Genomic DNA, 20,483 nt, shown 5'->3' on the forward strand with positions numbered 1-20,483 from the left:
TTGGATGGCCTTCACATATCTTTAGGTGTTTTTTTTTTCTGTGTGCATGTACTTGTATGAGAGCTCATGTGTGTGGAAGAATGCATAGACATGGGTGTGTATGTGTGTGTGCATGGAAGCCAACCTAGGATAACTGTGGATGCTGATGATCCTTAGGTTTTAGTGAGCCTGACTTTTTAAGACAGTCTCATACTGGCTGGAGCTTTTGATTCAGGCAAGACTGGCTAGCAAGTTCCTAAGATCTGCCTGTGTCCACCTTCCCAGATCTGGTACACAGCTGTGCAGCACCACCCCTGACTTGTGGGTGGTGGATTCTGAGGGTCAAACTCAGATCCCCACGCCTGCATGGCAAGCACTTTGCTCAGCTTGCCTTGGCTTTGTTTTTCAAGACAGAGTCTCTCTGTGTACCCTGTCAGTACTATGATTTACCTTGTAGACCAGACTGGCCTCAAACTCAGAGCTCTGCTAACCTCTGCCTCCTGAGTGCTGGGATTAAAGGCGTGCACCAGCACTGCCTGGCTCCTGGTTGGTTTTTATTCCTATCCTTGCCTATAATTTGGAGACTCTTCAGTGGATGCTGCTATATCCTTTTTCTCTGTTTAATGACAGCTTCTTATAGCACAATTTATGCTCAAATCTTAAATATTGCCTTAGCTTTTCTAGGCTGTTTCCATCTTGATGATCTGTATTTTAAAAATCTATTTATTTTTATTTTTTATTTTTATTTATTTTTTATTTTTTATTTATTTATTTATTTTTTGAGACAGGGTTTCTCTGTGTAGTCCTGGCTGTTCTGGAACTCACTTTGTAGACCAGGCTGGCCTCGAACTCAGAAATCCACCTGCCTCTGCCTCCCAAGTGCTGGGATTAAAGGCTGCACCACCACCGCCCGGCTTGATGGTCTGTATTAATGCTTGCCACTTTCCCTCTGATTCATGCATGATCTAACTCTCCCTGATCAGTTAGTTTGGATGCCACTCTGTCCAGACTTACAGGATTTTGTGCAACAACTTTTGAGCCTGTAGAAGAAAGGATGATGTTCTGACTCTTTCCCTTCTTCTTCCTCCTCTTCCTTCTCTTCCTCTTCCTTCTCTTCCTCTTCTTTTCCTTCTCTTCCTCTTCTTTTCCTTCTCTTCCTGTTTTTCTGGGCCATCTATTTTTGGATATAGTGTACTCTAAAGTGTGGTTAATAAACCCAGTGAGGAGCCATTAGAGAAAACTAATTTTTCCTTTGCAGGTAGGTATCAATGGCACCTAGCTTCTTGATGAGGGTGGGAGCCTGTGTCCATTCCTTCCTGTCAGTGATGAGACCTCATCTGGCTTGATTATGTGTAGGTCTTATGTGTGCATCAGTCCTGATGTGTCTTGAAGTCAGTTTCCTTAGAGTAATTTGGATTTTGCAATCTTTCTGTCTTCTCTTCCACATAGTTCTCTGAGCCCAGAGGAGAGAGATTTGATGAAGACATTTTACTTAGGACTGAGTGTTCTTGTACATTCTCCACTTGTGGGTTTCTTCATTAGTTTCTACTTATTGCAATAAGGTCTCTGATGATGGTCAAGACAATGATCTATGAGTATAGAAGAATATGTTACGAGTAATTTTACTGAAGGCTTAAATACTATACCCATTGAAGAACCAATGTTTACCACTTTCCATGTGGCCAATAACCTGATACTAAATAGGCCAAGGACCTAGGGAAAACCCAAATACTACTATTCTGCTAAGTGAATGTATCAATAAAAATTTTATAATTCCATTTTCAACAGCTGGATAATATTCCATCATGTAATGTAACACATTTTCATTATCCTTGAATTTAGCTTTTATATTCATTCGTTAGTTGATAGACTAGGCTGTTTCCAATTTTTGGCAGCGATGAACATTGATGAGCAAGTGTCTCTGTGGTAGGATGTAAGGTTCATTGGGTAGATGCCCAGGAGTGGTGTAGCTGGATGGTGAGTGGTGTATCACTCTGGTGAGTGACAGATCTACTCCCAGATTCCCGAGCAGCTGCCACACTGACTTCCATATTGGCTCTACTAAGTGAGTCCTTATATTTTGACCATTTCTTGAAGTTAGTAGTAAAAGGTTATTATTTGCAGTCCTGCTAATATATTTTTGGTGTATATTTGGTTTGTGAAGGAAATTTTTAAAGCCTGGATCTGCACTGCCATTGTTTTCCTTTGGAAGTGGCCTTACTTTAAGATGTTAAAGTCTATTTTTCTAAATAGATGAGATCAAGTGTATTCCAAATGGTGGAAATCAAACTCTTGGCTTTTAATCACTGAGCAAACTCCCCAGCACAACACTATTTTAAGTAGAAATTCAATATGTTGATTTTTCAATATGGGGTATTGAACAGAAGGTCTTATGCAAATCAAAAATGCTCTACCACTGAGCGACATCCCCAGTCCTCAAGATGGTGATTTTAAGGAGTCTTCTGTTGCTTGTATATTTTTCTTAGCTTATGAAAGGAAAATATTGGAAAGTAGAATAAGACACCCACATTATTAGTAAGAGAGGAAATAAATTTTTTTGAACATTTACTAACTGCTAGTGAGTGAGGCAGGCAACTACCTGCATGAATTTCTGACAGAAGCCATGTTGGAAATGCTATGGCAAGCAAGTGAGTTTCCTGGAGATGGCCGACCATTTTTGCATGGCTGTGATGGGTGCACTCTGGAGAGGCACAGCTCCAGAGACTTCATCCCAGGACTGCTCCTGCTCTTGATATACCGTTCCTATCACTATCACATAGTCTAATGTTTCCGGCATATCAGACCACACTATTGGGCAAATGTCCTGCAGATCAACATAAAGATTAACTTTCATGAATTAATGCTGTTTAGATGAATTAATGACTTGATACAATTCCTGGTTTGATTTAGATAATTTTAAGAAGAAAGTTTAAGTAGATGGCTTTAGTTGTTTTGCCAGAAAGATGTAATAAAATTAGAATCAAGAATAGAATGTGCTCCCTCCTCATAGGACAGTAAGCAAAGGCTGTATAATAAGGAATATATTGAGCTTTCATAAATTGTACTAAGGAGAGTAATAGGCTTGAGACAAATTTGTGATCAAGGAAAAACTTTCATTATAGGTCAGGTCCAAGGATGAGGCTACAGCTGTGTACCATGATAAAGTAAGACCATGTGAAACTGTTGCTTTAAACTTATAATGAGCTTATAGAATGAAACACTGCTTTAACTTACTATGGTCATCCTTCTCTAACTGTTTTATTTTATTTTATTTTTAATTTATTTTTTACACTCCATATTCCACTCCCTGCCCCACATCTACCATCCGACTACTCCATATCCCACACCTCCACCCCTTCCTGTCTCCACATGAATGTCCCCATCCCCCATCCCACTTGACCTCTAAACTCCCTGGGGCCTCCAGTCTCTTGAGAGTTAGGTGCATCATCTCTGAATGAACAAAGATCCAGAAGTCCTCTACTGTATGTGTGTTGGGGGCCTTATATCAGCTGGTGTATGCTGTCTGTTTGTTGGCCCAGTGTTTAAGAGATCTCGGGGGTCCAGATTAATTGAGGCTGCTAGTCCTACTACAGGATCACCCTTCTTCTCAGCTTAAGCCTTCCCTAATTCAACCACAGGGGTCAGCTGCTTCTGTTCGTTGGTCGGGTGCAAATATTTGTATCTGACTTTTTCAGCTGCTTGTTGAGTCTTCCGTAGGGCAGTCATGATAGATACCTTTTTGTGAGTGCGCCATAGCCTCAGTAATAGTGTCAGGCCTTGGTACCTCCCCTTGAGCTATATCCCACTTTGGGCCTGTCACTGGACCTTCTTTTCCTCAGGGTCCTCTCCATTTCCACTCCTGTAATTCTTTCAGACAGGAACAATTATGGGTCAGAGATGTGACTGTGGGATGGCAACCCCATCCCTCACTTGATGTCCTGTTTTCCTGCTGGAGGTAGGCTCTGTAAGTTCCCTCTCCCTACTGTTGGGCATTTCATCTAATGTCCCTCCCTTTGAATCCTGGGAGTCTCTCACCTCCCAGATCTCTGGTGCATTCTGAGGGTCCCCGCCAACATCTTATTTCCTGAGGTTGCCTGTTTCCATTCTTTCTGCTGGCCCTTAGGGCTTCAGTCCTTTTCCCTCACCCAATACCAGATCAGGTTCACCTCTCCTCCCACTCCCCCACCCCATCCACTTTCCCTCCCAGGTCCCTCCCTCCCTTCTTGCTTGTGATTGTTCTCTTCTCCTTCTCAAGTGGGACTGAGGCATCCTCACTTGGACACTTCAGCTTGTTGAACTTTCTGAGTTCTGTGGACTGTACCTTGAGTATTATGAACAGTTTTTTTTTTTTTTTTTTTGCTAACATCCACTTATTAGTGATTACATATCATGCATGTCCTTTGGGTCTGAGTTACCTCACTCAGGATGATATTTTCTAGTTCCATCCATTTCCCTGCAAAACTCCAGATGTCCTTGTTCTTAATAGCTGAGTAGTTCTCCATTGTGTATTGAAGACCCAGAAATAAAACCACACACTTAGGATCACTTGATCTTTGACAAAGACGCCAAAAATATACAATGGTATAAAGAAAGAATCTTCAATAAATGGTGGTGGTCTAACTGGCTGTCTGTATGTAGAAGAATGAAAATAGACCCATATTATTCACCTTGTACAAAGCTCAAATCCAAGTGGATCAAGGTCCTCAACATAAAGCCAGATACACTGAATCTAAAAGAAGAGTGGGAAATATCCTTGAACTCATTGGTACAGGGGGAAATTTCCTAAACAGAATTCCAGTGACTCAGGTGCTAAGATCAAGAATTGATAAATGGGACCTCATGAAACTACAAAGCTTCTGTAAGGCAAAGGACATAGTCAATAAGACAAATCAGCAACCTATAGATTGGGGAAAAAAATCTTCACTAACCACACATCCAATAGAGGGCTAATATCCAAAATATATGAAGAACTCAAGAAGTTAATCATAAAAAAAACCAAAACCAAACAACCCAATCAAAAAAATAGGGTATAGAACTAAACAGAGAATTCACAACTGAGGAATCTTGAATGGGTGAGAAGCACTTAAAGAAATGTTCAAAGTCCTTACTGATCAGAGAATTGCAAATCAAAATGACCCTGAGATTCCACCTTACACCAATCAGAATGGCTAAGACCAAAACCTCAGTTGGCAACACATTTTGGAGAGGATGTGGAGAAGGAGGAACACTCCTCCATTGCTGGTGGGATTGCAAACTGGTACAGCCACTCTGGAAATCAATCTGGAGGTTCCTCAGAAAATTGGAAATAGATCTACCTGAAGACCCACCTATACCACTCTTGGGAATATACCCAAAAGATGCCCCACCATGTCACAGGGGCACATGTTCCACTATGTTCATAGCGACCTTATTTGTGATAGACAGAAGCTGGAAGCAACCTAGATGTCCCACAACAGAAGAATGGATACAGAAAATGCGGTTCATTTACACAATGGAATACTACTCAGCTATTAATAATGAGGATATCCTGAGTTTTGCAGACAAATGGATGGAACTAGTAAATATCAGAGAGAGTTACCTCACTAAGGATGATATTTTCTAGTTCCATCCATTTTCCTTAAAAAAAATCAGTATGTCCTCAGTCTTAATAGCTGAGTACTATTACATAAATCTTAAATACAACTACATAAGTATGTATGCACACACACACACACACATAGAGAGAGAGTTATATATGTATGTGTGTATATATGGTAGATGGAGGAGACCACCAATAGCCATACTTTATTTCTTTTCTGAGTCTTTTTATACCTGCTTAGATCAAAGTTTCTTATAAAATTACCTCATAAATAAAATGTTACACAAAAGAAGAGTTAAAGAAGCACATTTTCTGTATATCAGTATGCATGTGCACTCATGAAACTGATGCCAGGTCGTCGGGGGGGGGGGAGGGAGAGACAGAGACAGAGAGAGACAGAAAGAGAGACAGTGAGAGAGAGAGAGAGAGACAGACAGAGACAGACAGAGAGCACTTTCTTCCTTCTTTTCTTTTCTTTTTTCTCTGGCTCACAAAGAATTAACAAACTCCAAGCCTCTCACCTTGCTAGGACCCTTGAGCCAAAGAGAAAAGAATAACTAAGCCTTTTTTTTTTTTTTATCTCTTACTGCTATCAGCAGTAGTTAAATTTCCAGAAGCCTGTAGCTTTTGGTCCCAGAATAGCAAGACAAAGCTAAATGGCCAAAAGTAAACATCTTTTGGTCCCAGTTGCCAAATCCATACCCCTTTTTGCTGCCTTTCTGGGGGGGGGGAGCTTGCTGGGCTAGCTCTAGGCCAATTCCCTTAATTCTTTCAACCTTTAGTGTCCTCGTTTGAATGGCAAGAAGCCCATCATGAGTAAACTACACCCATTAACCGTTCTTACAGAACCAGTGAGCAGATTCAATCACAGGACTGTTTGATTTAAGAGAGGTTTGTCTGTGTATCTTACTGTCTCATAAAATGTGATTAAAAGTAAATACTAATTCTCAGAAATGAAAATGAATAGGGAGAGACGAAGACTTATGTCTACTGAATAACCCCCCCCTTTATTTTGTGGCTACAAAAATCTTGACAAGCTCTGAGATTTTTCCCAGAAGAATTTGTTGAAGTTTCCCTGGCTTCAGTTTTATCCACAGACCTTGAAAACTAAACCTTGAGCATGATTTCTCTCTTCCAGGACAAACTGCAGCACTTCTGATTTCCTCTGAGCACTTTTCCTTTCCAATCTAGTAGTAACGGCAGGCCTTAGCTCAATGCCCCTGCTGTCGCTTTGGATAAACATATGAAGATTTTTCAGTGGTAGCAACTCTCCACTCTAAGAACCAAATTTGTTCCTGCTTCGTGATATACTGTGGATTCCATAAATTTACTGGAAAATGATTTTCTGAGTTAGTAAGTACTAAGGGTTTTGACTCAGCATACTCTTTGGTTTTGCAAGGACAATTTTAATATAACCAGCAAGCAATGCTTTTCTTTGTTTGCCAGTGCTTTAAGAGACTCTCTTCATCCAGGAGAAGCATTGTCTTCGTAAAAGAACTCAAATCACCCATGAGTGTGAGCCTTTGGCTATTCATTCCTGATGTTGTTGTGAAGTCATTTTGTTTTTATAGACTGTGGCCCCTGCCTCTCAAATACTATTTTAAAGGACTGATGTCACTGTTGGGAAGGCATTTTGAAGTTAGGGACTGTATCTTCTTTGCCTTTGAGTCTTTGCAACTGAATTCAAGACCTGGGTATGGAGTCTGTGCCCCATGGTCATGAACCATCCTTTGGGCTGCTATTTATTGTTTACAGAAGCTATATCTGAGTAAACTTGGCATGCTCAATGGCGAGTTTGCCCTTCCCCAGCTCCTTGTGCAGCATCCTAGTTGTACAGTGATGGATGTTTAAGCACTTATGTAAACATGACAGAACATCGTGGCAACCAGTCATTGGGAAACCCAATTCAGCTCTCATTCTGTAGCAAAACATTGCTGTTTGGACACTTGCTTCCTGCTGCTTTCAAAACCGAAGCTTTGCTGTGTCGTCCAGTGTGGCAAGTGTAGGATATTGGCTTTTGCACGTGCTTCTGTCTATGTGCATGCACACATGCATTTCCACCCAAGTCAGATCAAGAAAATCAGAACAAGGATGGCAAGGAAACCATTCATAATGCTACACAATAAAATCACCCTCAAGGAGCTGACAGTCCATAACAGGAAAGTTACTTGTGGACAGACACTCTTACTAGGAAAATTGTTCAATTTTACAAAAGTGTAGTTTTATATACAGAGACCCTGGAAGCTTAGGAATACTGGTGGAAATACCAGGAGTCTAAAATAAAAAAAAATTTTTTTTAAGAATCTAAGATGCAAGCATAGTCTATATTAGCTAGCAACCCAGTAGCCAGTTATCAAATTCTCTGTACAAGCCACGCTTTCTTCTTCATTTCACTTACCCAGGAAGTGATGTTGGTGAGGGGATTCCTCATTCCTCCCTGTTCTTCAGAAATAACAAGAGTGTGGGTGTAGGTCAGATGTCATATACATAAAACAGACTTGTTACATGCTGTAGCAACTGGGGATTCCTCTTCAACTGTCAGTGTGGCAGATCAAAACATTTGTGTTGTGTGTGTGTCTGTGTGTGTGTCTGTGTGTGTGTTTGTTTCTGTGTGTGTCTGTGTGTGTGTCTGTGTGTGTGTTTCTGTGTGTGTCTGTGTGTGTGTCTGTGTGTGTGTTTGTGTATGTACTTGCAGATACCAGAAGAGAGTAAGATTCACTGGAGCAGAAGTCACAGGTAGCTGTGTGCCACCTGATATAGGTACTGTGAACCAAACACCAGTCCTCTGAAAGACTACTGAGCCACCTCTCAAGACCCCTAGACAATTTTTGTATTATCCAAATTCAAGAAAAATTTCAGCAATATAGAATGTTTAATTATTATTTGGAACTGGATAACTTGATGTCCAAATTATTTCCTTCTTACCTATGCTTTCAAACGGCATTTGGATCTCATAGTCTGTGTAAAAGTGATAAAGAATACACCATCAAGTTCACAAATATAGTGAGTTCTGTGGTTACTAAAGTACATTTGATAGAACCTAGTGGGGAAATTCCCACTCAATTCTCGATTCGGCGTGCACCCAAAAAAATCATGAAGGACCATCTTGATGTAATTACATGAGGTAGTTTAATGACGGAGCTCCGGACTGACATGCATCCCACCCAGGAGATAACGGATGTCGGCCATGAGGCTTGAAAGCTAGGGGTTTTTATGGGGTAAGGGGCTTAGGAGTGTGGAATTCAGCATAGCGACACACTATTGGCTTATTCAAACATCAGCAGAAAAATTACATGTACATGCAGGGTGTCAAAGTTCTGTGAGTTGTTGACTCAGTTCAGATAGCCCTGTTAGGTCCTCACATTCCTCTTTATCTTTAAGGTTACGCTGTTCCCAGGAATGTTTTAACTATGGGGCATACCCAGGTTTGTTTTTCTTTATTCTCAGCCCCAGGCAGCCTCTAGGCTCACAAACAACCAGCAATTTCTAAGTTCTTTATATGACTTACAGGTCTTGAAATTTCATCTTTCTTTCACATTGATCAAGGAAATTCAATAAAATATAATTACATTGCCAGGTGGTAGTGGCTCATGCCTTTAATCCTAATACTCAGAAGGCAGAGACAGGAGAATGTTTGCGTTTCAGGCCATCCTGGTCTACAGAGTGAGTTCCAGAGCAGCCAGGGCTACACAGAAAAGCCTGTCTCAAAAACAAATAAACAAAAAAACTATATACATTGGACTTATGGTAGATCAGTGTGTGAATGTGTGTGTGTGTGTGTGTGTGTGTGTGCCCGCCCACATGTGCGTTCTTTTTCTCTGGAGAATCTTGATTAACACAGAGCAATGACACTTGAGTAGTGTGTTCTGAGCAGAGAAAATTAGCTGAAAGCATGGTTAGAATGAATGGATTGTCTTGTTCCCCTCTCCCATATTTAATCTTTTCTCCTTGATGGGGAGCTGGCATAGGACTGGGGAGAAAGGATAATACATAAGTTCTAGTGCAGATAGACCCTGAAAGAGAGTATCCTTTAATCCTTAGGGTTTGAAAGTCATCATATATTAGCTTCATGTGTAAAACTGGTCATCTTGTCAAGTGATTTCTCCTGCTTTTTAGGAAGGCTTTTAAAGGCCAAGGCAGTTCTATGGATATTCACGACATTGAGTCTCTAGCTTGATCTTTACAAGTTTCAGGTTTCTGTGCTGGCAGATAAGGCAATGTACGGAACTTCCTCAATGAGGAAGCAAAATCAGTCTGTGCTGTTAGAAGTCAGGGCAGTCATGATCCCTTTAATATTAGAAATGGGCATGAACAGAGCCTTTCTGGGGATGGAAAACATCATCTTTTGGAATCTGAGCATTGCTGTATGGCTATACCCAGGATGTAAAGAAGGAGTAGTTGACCAGTATACTATGGGCCGTTTAGTTTATGATATGTTTCAATAAAGGATTTTTACAGCACATATACCCTGTTTTGTAAATGCTTTTAAAATCCATAGAGTATGGATATAAAAGATAAATAAACCAAATTAATTCACTGCAGTGCTTTTCTTCAGCAGTCACCATCAGAGCATTGGGTTCCCATTAACAGCAAACAAAGAGCGGCGCTAAAGTATCGGCAAATGGGGGACAGACGTTTCCACCCAGGAATGGATTTTGAGCAAACTTTCTGGGGCCAAGGCTTTAGATCCTTGGTACTGTGCCTGTGCACATCTCAAGAGCTCAGGGAGGCCAAAGGCTCTGCTTGTGAAAGTGCTCTTTGGTAACCATTAGACCCCGGAGGCGAAGCCAGGTGAAAGCCCTGGCAAATCATCTTTTAAAAGTATATTTGATGCTTTACACATCCTAGTCAGAAATGGAATAATTTAGTGCCGTAATAAAGCATTGGGACTACCTTTCTTTTGTGAGCCACAAACCCTGTGCCAATTACCTTTTTTCCCCACATTACTGAAAAGAGGAGGGATTGAGTTTTCACACAGGGAACCTCCATGCAGACAATGAAAGATGCATTCCCTGCTGATGCCCTTTGACGCATTTAAAGTCCCAGAATCTTACATGGATGATGCTTTGTTGAGTTCCCGAGCACCTGAAGGGCATAGTTACTGAGGAAGTGTGGGTCACTAGAGTTGGGTGTCAGCTTATGTCACTTTTCTCTTTTGGTAACTTATATTCCTGACTATTCTTTTTCCTCTCCTGTGTAAATATAAACCATCACACCACGCTATTCCTGATTTCTTTGAAATGAAAATCCTTGCAAGACTGTTCACAAATATATCAGTGGCCATTTCAGGGCTAGCAGAGAAACAGGCTCTCCCTCAAAGCTCCCTTTGCATTGATTGAAGCAGGTGTTCTCTTTGAGTCATCCAGGCAATTCCCTTCTGAGAACCCCAGATAAGTGGTCCAGATTGCCTCTAAGAGGAAAACTCACCGAAGCGTACTTACTTTTCATCAGGATGACACAAATAACAAAAGGCCGGGATCGGTGGAGCACGTTGTAGGCTGTTTAATCAACATCATTCTAAAAAGCTGATGTAGAATTCCTTCCTTCAAGAAGAATTGTATAGTAAATTAGACATATTTTCTAAACACTAAATTGTCTTTCTTCTCATTTACATTTGGCTAAGAAAAGCTGACGGGCAGGGGCGTGTTTGCACCTGCTGCTTTCAACGTCAGTGCAGGTTTTCTCTTGAGCAGCTTCCTGGGTTATAGTCACATGGGATGCACCCCGACTGTCTCTTTCATTGTAAGATACACTTCGTGAGAATTGCTCTCTATAAACGATGCAGTCAGATCTTTACTATAGCTGATCCCTTCCCACTCCACCCTGCCACCAGATCTGAATGTCCTCAGAGCAATAGAATATTAGTATGGACAGAGAGTATGAAGGTTTGCCCTAGGATGAGACATTGTTTAGCACAGTGTGAGAAATCCCAGTCACTGGAACTTTTGTAACACTTCTTTCTACTTAACCAGTTCAGCAGCAAATTCTAGAATGGAGATTCTTCAGCAGGCCCTATGGAAAATCTGAGTCTCCTAGAATGAAGTTGCCCTCAAGTTCAACCACTGCTTAGATGGCAGAGTGTGCTTAAAAGTCTGTGCCTTGCCTTATTCATTAGGGCAATAACTGCTATGCTGTAAGAATCAAAGAGCAGAGCAAAAACATCTCTACTGCCCGTGTACTTAGTAATAAGTGAATAAAGTATTTTTGAGGCAGCCCATGTAAACCACTGCAAAGAAAGCACCCTGCAAACTAGAACATTTTAAATAATATCTCTTATTTATCCTTTGACAGTCTCATACGTGTCTACCACATATCTTGATTATACCAACACCAGTTGGCCCTAGACTCCCCAAATACCTGCTTCCACTTTCATGTCTTTCTGTCTGTGTTTATGTCTGACTTTCTCTGTTTCTCTGTTTCTGTTTTCCTGTCTGTCTGCCCACCTGTCTGTCTGTCTCTTTTTGTAAACCACTGAGTAGAAATAGTGGGATTTTGCTGGGTTGGTCTTGTGCAGGTTTCATGAGGCTAACCACAGCTGCGGCTTTAGTGACCTCGTGAATGCAGTGGCCGTGCTGTGTCCAGAAGACAGCGCCCTCCCCATCTGCTGGCACTATGTGTTCTTTCTGTTGCTGAAATTTCAGCAAGGTTGGTATAGAGTAAGATTCTTAGCTCAAGTTGAGAACTTTGACCCACCTTCTCCTTTACAGCTTTTTGTCTTTTTTTCTTAATTAGAGGCATCTCTGTGCTGCTCACTGTCTATCTTACTAGCATGTATCATACACAGCCTGCTACTATCACTCCATAGTTGATTTCCTCTGTGCTTAAACACCTTACCATAGTTTCTTTCCTCCTACAGCTAAGTTGATAGAGTAGAAATACACAGTCATCAAATAAAACTGGTCTTGATGATTAAGTCACTATGGGGTAGGGTTTTCTAGTAATTATACCTCAAAGGTGGAGATCAACACTTTTCTTTTTAAATGAGTAAATAGGACATGCTTTAGGCTTTTTGAACCATGTGGTTTCAATAGCAACTATTCAAACATGTTATGGCTGTAGAAAATTTAGTATAGACGATGTACATGCAAACAACTGAGTGTGGCTGTTTCCCAATAAAAGACAGAGATGTATCATAATATACTTGAGCTTAAAGAAGGCAGGCAGTCATGTGATCTAGCTTTCCCCAGACAATGCATGCTATCACCCTATAATCAAATGGCCATATGGTCACATATCATTTTGGAGTGGTTCACTAAATATTAACAAATTAAGGGTCATGACCATTTTCAGGGGAACTATCAATAATATGATTAGTGATACTGCTTTAATAGTGCTTGGTAGGTGTGATGGTTTATAAATTCTTGGGCCAGGGAGTGGCACCATTTGGAGGTGTGGCCTTGTTGGAATAGGTGTGTCACTATGGGTGTGGGCTTAAGATCCTCACCCTAGTTGCTTGGAGGTCAGTCTTCCACTAGCAGTCTTTGGATGAAGATGTAGAACTCTCAGCTCTGCCTGCTCCATGCCTGCCTGGATGCTGCCATGCTCCCACCTTGATGACAATGGACTGAACCTCTGAACCTGTAAGCCAGCCCCAATTAAATGTTGTTTTTATAAGACTTGCCTTGGTCATGGTGTCTGTTCACAGCAGTAACACCCTAACTAAGACAGTAGGTCTCTAGAACTAGTCTATTTTATCTATATTCTTTCTCTTAAATTCACAACACTATTGAGTACTTAGTACCAAGAATCCCAGTCTATAGGTGATGACACCAAGACACAGCTAAGTTAAAGAACCAGTACGAGGAGACAGAAGTAATGGAGCTAGACTCCAAGTTGGCTACTTCCTTCTCACCTCTAGGAATCATCTTGATACCTGTATGAGACAGCAGGAGAGCTGAGAAGGTATTACTTCCCAGTCTTCTCCATGCGTTCCTTAGAAACAAGAGGCCCAGAGAGATACAAGTGATGGTGCAAAGGTCACACAGTCATTGGTAACTGAGATAAACAGGTTTAAAAATTTTTTTAAAAAAAATTTATTTATTTTAAGTATGTGAGTACACTGTAGCTATGTTCAGACATATCAGAAGAGGGCACCAAATCCCATTATAGATGGTTGTGAGCCACCATGTGGTTGCTGGGAATTGAACTCAGGATCTCTGGAAGAGCAGCAGCCAGTGCTCCCAACTGCTGAGCCATCTCTCCAGCCTGATAAACAGGTCTTAATGTCAATGAAATCACCACTGGGAAGGCCTGGAAGCGGAAGCCATGCTTAGCAGTCACAAAATCAAAATCCGTTTAAAATGCATAATAACATTTAACTTTTTAAAATTTGATTTTTATAGTCAATTTCACTTCAGTTCGATAAATACACAGTTGGAATTTTCCAAGGTGGAGTTATTTTTATTCTTGCCATCCTGGGAGACTGTGACTTGAAAGTCGCAGAGTATGTAAGAGTCACTCAGGGGTGATTAGAAGGAAGGATGCTGAGTGAGCCCTCACCAGCTCAGAGATCTGATAATTTCATCAAGGATCTAGCAGAATCATGAGAACAGAACCCTCAGGAGAGATTAGTATGTAGCCCAGGCTGTGATCACTACCCTGGAATCTCATTTAACTTTGCAAGCTGAAATAGCCACATGTATTAACAGCTTGAATTTAAAATACCATATGGCATGAAATAAAACTTAGACGTACTGTCCATGGGTTACAGTAATAAAGATATGACCATATTCCAAGTAAGAATGGGCCTTTATTGTTGTAGATGAACTGTACTGAGGGTCGTAATATTCAAGCAGTTCTGTTTGAATGCAACTTTTGGATTGACGTGCATAGCTGTAGTACTAAACTGACCAAGGCTGGGGGATTGTGATGAATGACTATGAATGTTTGTGGCTCAGCCATACAGGCTGTTTTTTTACCTTTCTGTGGCTGTCACCCTGGAAGGGACTGACAGGGGAGGGGATGAACATTTCACAGGATTAGGATTTGCCACCGTTCTCCACCTACCCACAAATATATAATTACTTATAATAGAAGTCCTTAGAAATGCACTAGTGTATAGTAGAAGAATTTAGGATAGAAATAGCTTATCTAGGAGAACAAGTAGAATACAAATTACTGGGGACTCCAGACAGTATAATTACTACTATTAAATTTGAAATTTGAGTTTTCTAGCAGTGAGAGCAAAAAGGGAAACATGTTGGGTTTTGTTGTTCTATACTCTGGGTAAAACCAGCTTTCACATTTGTCTGCAGAGAAAATTGTTATTTTGAACAGTTAAACCAATAGTTTAACACCTATGTTCTTGGGATAATACAGCTGAAAATAACTTCAACAGAGCTTTACAAAAGTTGTAGCAGTGTTAAGGTCCTGGTGTGAGTTGAATGAATCATAGGCTGATTGTTCATTTCGTTATTTCTTCATTACCTTTGCTTTTAAGGTGAATAAAATGGTTGCATTATTAATTTCTGGTGATGTGGCAATAAATATGATATGTCTTATTCTGGGGGAAGTTCACCACCATGCCAAGAAAACCAGTGATTGACAGTTGAGGGGTAGGAGTCTGATCCAAGAACGTGTAATTGATTGTACTGACTTTCAACAAAGGGATGCATGAGTTGCTGTGGAATAGAGGAAGGAGTTCAGGGAACTGATGGGGACATGCCATCCGGTCAGTGTCATCAAACACAGGAGCACTGCAAGTGTAATCCAAGAAGAGCGGCAGAAGAGACAGAGAGAGAGAAAGAGAGAGAGAGAGAGAGAGAGAGAGAGAGAGAGAGAGAGAGAGAGAGAGAGAGAGAGATGCATGCCAGCACATTTGCTCCCCTGAATTAGATGGAAGGCTCACGTGGTGGCATAGGATCAGAAAAATCCATAGATGTTAGATTTGAGGGAGTTATACAAACAATTGTGACGTCATATGAAAGCAATGAATAGTCACCTCAATGTGTTTGGCTGGGTACTTGTATGGTTTGTGTTTTACAGAGAACATACCAATACACTGTGGGAGGAAAGTAGATCAGGAGATCATCTGTCTAGAAGGCCATTAGTGTATTTTTTTTTCACTACTAAGGATCTGAAGGAAAGCCATGACATTGAAGATTAGCAGGAGTCATAGCCATAGAGGAGAATGACCTGTGGGTCTTGTTTAATGGTTACAGGAAGAAAAAGTGGAAGGAACCAATTGAAAGTCCTTGCTGAGGTTCATGGAGCCAGTAACAATAGAGACAACTGTAGGTAGAGAGCAATCAGTGTAAGCTGGTGAAGATGCGCTCACTAAATGCTGAAGGTTATCCAGTGGACACTTCTCAGAGTTGAGATCTGAGCTGAAGGCAATAGTTATTCAATTTACCAGAATGTAGATGGCAGCTAGAATATGCCATGAGGTGTCTGGGAATTGAAGAAAAGTCAAGAGTTTGGAACTCTGAGAAACCTTCACTCTTACAAGGTTTGTGGAGAACAGAGGAGATGTAAGTGTGATAAAAACAAGGAATGCAGAATGACAGAAGTTATCAGTGGGGTGTGTGTCAATGCCCAGTGATGTAATTTGGGACAGAGAAAGTTTGTGTCTCTGTGATGTAGCATCGATGACAGGTAGACATCGGGTTTCTGGCTCCTCTGGCTACTGCATCGAGGTTTCTTATGAAATGCTTGTGAATTGGACTTGGCAGATGCTGGGTCTCTGACTAGTCCTCTGAGGTTTCTTATGACATGCCAATGATAGTTTCTATTGCTTGGAGGACAGGTGATTTACATATTACATATGTTTCAGAAGTTCGAGATCCAGATGTCTCCATCTTAGAAGATATCTTCACACACTTGAACCCAGCAGTGAGTACAAAATACCACCCCCCAAAATCTTGAAAATAAGCTCTTGTATAAAGTAGAGATGATGGTGTCCTGGGCTGTGAAACATGGAAGAGATTTTAGTTTACAAAACTTTGAGGCCTGTTTTCATTTATGAATTACTTATGCTCAGTAGAATGATTTCAAAGAAAAGTGTGTCCTGAAGGTCTCACTATAGTGAATTTAGCAGAAATGGGGGCACCTTGTTAGTAGAAGGTAAATTATAGTACCACAGTGACGTTGCCACTGTTAATCTTTCCTTTAGTTATCGCATACAGTCACTCTGTGGGTTCCAAGGTTGCTTTTGCTGACATCCATCTCGAGTACATCCATGTCCTCTCTACACACTAACTGTATTCCACGTGTGGTAGTTGGAATCTGCTTAGCCCATGGTAAAGCGGCACTGTTATGAGGTGTGGTCTTATTGGGAAGGTGTGGTTTTGTTAAAGGAAGTGTGTCACTGTGTAGGCAGGCTTTGAGTTCTTCTATGCTCAGGCTTCACCATGTGTGAAATCTAGTCTCCTCCTGACTGCTTTTGGATCAAGATGTAGAACTCTCAGCTCCATCATCAAGTCTACCTGTGCCATGAGATGCTTCTTATCATGATTATAATGGACTGAACCTCAGAACCAGTAATCCAGCCCCCATTAAATGTTTTTCTTGATAAAAGTTGCCTTGATTATGGAATCTCTTTGCAGCAATAAAACCCTAACGAAGACACCACAACATCCCATCCCAAGCTTGTTTCTTTTCTCTAATATCAACCATATTTACTGGATCATCCATTTTCCTCCTGTAGCCAGTCAAATCTAAGCCACGATTCTACTTAAAGGTCCTTCATTGATTCTTAACTGCCTTATATTGCTATATAGATTTCTAGAACATCAAGATACTACCACGTTATTCTTTCAGCCTGTCTCATCTGCTATTATGTCCTCTATGTCTCCAGATATTTCAGTTCTTTGAGTGTGCCTTGTTCTTTGCCTGTCCTGTTCCTTTCCCCATGTCAGTTCTATTATCACTCTTTAAAATGAGTCCTTCCCACGTGTTCTATCATCTGGTTTCCAGAAAACTCACCTCAGTGAAGAGTGAGTTGAAACAGAAGAGTTCACAGTCCCTCAGTCTCAGCTGAAAGTTAGGCCTATCAGCTAACAGTGTTCAGTCCAGTAGTTTATTCTTTCCATGCTTTGAGCCTTCCACACTTAGACTTGACTTGCACTCTATCCTAACATGTTGTAGTTGTAAAGAAGACAACAATTGTACTTCCTTAAAATCAGCCACAGAGAGCACCGTGCGTCTGTCCTACAAGTCTGGTGTTTCGCCTTTCTGGATGTGAAGAAGTCTATGGTACTGATTTGTTTTGAGTGTTGTAAACCAGTACATGCCAAGCCCCTCTTCCTTGCTCACAGGTGGTCGGTCATTTTCTGTGTCATCACATTCTCGTCTCTTAGTGTCTGTATGGACACTGGTCATATGGTGTTAGGGTTTCCATGGGTGACCTTGTGTAACTCGATTGCTTCTGTGGAGAACCTACCTTCAATAAGGTCACAATTTCAGAAATTGAATCAAGAATACAGCCTGAGAATTTTGGGTAAAAGTATAGGTCTAGTTTCAAAATACTCTAACCAAAAGTAACCTGATAGGACAGGGATTATTGGCTTATACTTTCAGGTCATGCCCATAATTGAGGAAGATTAGGGCAGGAACTTGAAGCAGAACCTAAAAAGCAGTGGTTCTCACCTTTCTAATGCTGTGAACTTCATGTTGTGGTGTGCCCCCATCTGTAAAATTATTTTCATTGCTGCATCATACTCAAAATTTTGCTGCTGATATGTAAGATGTCTGACATACAATCTCTTGAAAAGGTCATTCAGTCCCCAAAGGGTTCGTGACCCACACACAGGCTGAGAACCACTGCTTAGATGGCTTACTCTCTGACTTGTTCACAGGCGCATGCTCAGCTAGCTTGTTTATGTAGATACACCTAGGAATGCCACTTTCCACAGTGGGCTGGGACCTCTCTATCTGTCTTCTATTAAGACAGTCCTTTGCAGACATGGCTACAGGCCAATCTGATATTTGCAATCTCTCAACTTGTACTTCTTCTGATACTATTGATGGTTTTTTGTTGTACGAAGTTGACAGCAGAAGCCAATTAGAACAAGTATCTCTCAGTAATAGGGCTCCACATTGATTTAATTACATGATACTTACTAACATTAAAAATGGAAAGAACATTAGGTGAGAGTTTTTTTCATACAATATCTTTATTAGTTATGATTCTGTTGCTGTGATAAAGCAGCATGCCTAGGGCAACTTATAGAAAAAAGGAGAATATTCGGATTTATCTGTCTATAGTGTTAAAGTCCATTATTAGCAGAGACAGTAGGGACAGCATGACAGCAAGTAGCTGGCTTGGTGCCAGGAGCATAGACTAGAACAAACTGGATATGAATGCTTTAGTCTTGAAGCTCACCTTCAGTGTCATGCTTCATCCAGCTAGACCACACTGCTAAACTTCTCCAAACAGCATTACTGACTGGGAGCCAAGTGCTCAAATGTCAGAAACTATGGAGAATATTTCTTATGTGAACTACCACAGCCTATATAAACTATATAACACTGTAACTGTGTGCCTTTCTACCTGTGCCCCAGTTCCCAGATAACGACTCAGAGGCTGACTATTGATTAACACATGCCTAGGCATAAAGGTAGGCTTGGTCCATGACTAGCTTATAACTCAGTTATTCTATGTCTGTCTCATGGCTGGTTACCTCTGCCTAGTTTCAGATGTTCAGTCTGGGTGGCAAATCTTCCTATATCTCACTATTTCTCAGAGTTTCCCTCTCTCTCTCTCTCTCTCTCTCTCTCTCTCTCTCTCTCTCTCTCTCTCTCTCTCATGTTCCATCTTCTTAGTTTACTGGCCATCAGATAGATGTTTATTGCCAGGTGATGCTCCCACACAATCTACAACAGATTAACTCTACTTCACACATCTAAACTAAATGAGAAGCTATGAGTGCGTCCCCACATCAGCTTGCCCTGTGTTTGTACTGCTGCCTGTGACCCATAGTAAACTGGAACAGAGCTATGCTTTGGCTGAGTAAGGAATCAGTGCCACTCTCTAGGCTGGAGATTCTCTTCAAGAAATTATTCGGACTTAACTGGCAAGTGTTCCAAGCACCATGTGAGGGCAGAAGTTTGGGCTACTAGAAGACAAACTTCAACAATGGAAACTGTGTGTGTTCATAAGCCCAGGAGCATACTAGAGGCAGATTTTTAATATTTCTATTCTTTATATTAATGAGATCAAAATTATATGGTTGACAGAATTTCCATCTTAACTCATTATTGAATAGTCAAGTCATACATTAATTTCACATTGCTCTGGCTGTAAAATGTTAAATAAGCTAAACACAGCACAATTATACAACTTGGGAAAATTTCTGTACACCCATACGCATGCAGATACACATACATACACACAAAGACATCCCTCCCCCACAGACATACATACACATGCACACAGATACACGCACACACACACAGACACATTTTTTTTTCTCTCTCAGCTTTTCATCTGGCTTTTGGGTTTTGAGTGAGTCTCAGCAAGATCCATTTTCTGTTCTTGGAACACATTTCACTGGCATGCTTAGCAAGAAGGCTGAAGCCCATATTCATACAACCATTCCTCCATTCCTGTAGTTTCCTAGTCTTTGTATTACCTATGGTCAGACAATCATGCTAACTTCCTCCTTTAGGAGGTGCTATTCTGCTGTTTCTAACGGCCGTTGGTGGATGACATGTCCACCATATATTGGACTTGCTCCTTCTATGCCAGCGTCTCCTGTCGGTACCTGGAGGCAGTTTTTGCAGAGTGCTTGGACGCTCATTCTGCCCGATGCCCTCATTATTGCCAGCGAGGTCTGCTTTGACTGACTGCTGAGGCAGAGCCAGCAGCTCTGATTCTTATGCCTCAGTAACTCTTGTACCACAGGCGCCGACCTGTCAGGTGAAGCCAACAGCAGTGTTGTGATGTGACTGCCACAAAGCCACATCCATTCAAATGAATTAAGCTGAT

At 41.1% G+C, this 20,483-nt stretch overlaps 1 protein-coding gene across 2 annotated transcripts in view; it reads left to right on the plus strand.

Moving 5' to 3' along the window:
• Window positions 1-20,483, plus strand: part of Epm2a (epilepsy, progressive myoclonic epilepsy, type 2 gene alpha) — a 116,974-nt gene that overhangs the window by 75,642 nt on the left and 20,849 nt on the right. Inside the window, exon 3 of one of the 2 annotated variants that reach the window (XR_003948588.1) lies at window positions 16,329-16,387. The exons of the other annotated variant lie outside the window; for it this stretch is intronic. The gene's annotated coding sequence lies outside the window, so the exon portion shown is untranslated. The remainder of the gene's footprint in view (window positions 1-16,328; window positions 16,388-20,483) is intronic. 2 annotated transcript variants of the gene reach the window in all.

The sequence above is a fragment of the Mus musculus genome, chromosome 10, assembly GCF_000001635.26.
Source record: "Mus musculus strain C57BL/6J chromosome 10, GRCm38.p6 C57BL/6J".
Lineage (NCBI taxonomy): Eukaryota > Metazoa > Chordata > Mammalia > Rodentia > Muridae > Mus > Mus musculus.